The sequence below is a fragment of the Leishmania donovani genome, chromosome 9 (assembly GCF_000227135.1).
Source record: "Leishmania donovani BPK282A1 complete genome, chromosome 9".
In the NCBI taxonomy this organism is placed as follows: domain Eukaryota; phylum Euglenozoa; class Kinetoplastea; order Trypanosomatida; family Trypanosomatidae; genus Leishmania; species Leishmania donovani.
The window spans coordinates 72573-73091 of NC_018236.1; positions in this window are offsets into that span (position 1 = coordinate 72573).

The following is a 519-nucleotide window of genomic DNA, read 5'->3' on the forward strand; positions in this document are numbered from 1 at the left end:
GAGCCTGCGCGCTGCGAACGCGGTGCCCGTTGTCGTGGAGGAGGCGCAGGCGCGCGGCGGCAAGGCGCACTTCAGCGCGCTGGCGCGCGAGACGACGGTTGCGCAGCTTGTGGCCGCGGTGCGCGGCTTCCGCGGCGTGGACGCGAAGAAGCCGGTGGCGCTGACGGTTGCCGGCTGCAGCGTGTCGCCGTCGGCGACGCTCGGCGAGCTGCACGACGCGTGCAGGCGAGCGGACGACGGCATGCTGTACGTCGCCTACACCGCGGAGCGCTGCATGGGCGCTGCGGTGTGCACGCCGTGCGGCTCGTGTGCCTGGAACTAGCGCCGGGAAGGGCGTGACAGCGTGGTGTGGTAGCGCTCAACGCGTCCTGCGACTCCCGTGGTATTGTCTGCCTAGCCTTGCGGTGTGCTTGGCCCCACCGCTCCCCGGTGCGCTGGCTGTCTCTTCTGGGTACCCTCCTCCTTGCCTTGTGCTACCCCTCGCTGACAGCGTGCGGCGCACCGGATGACTAGCTGCGT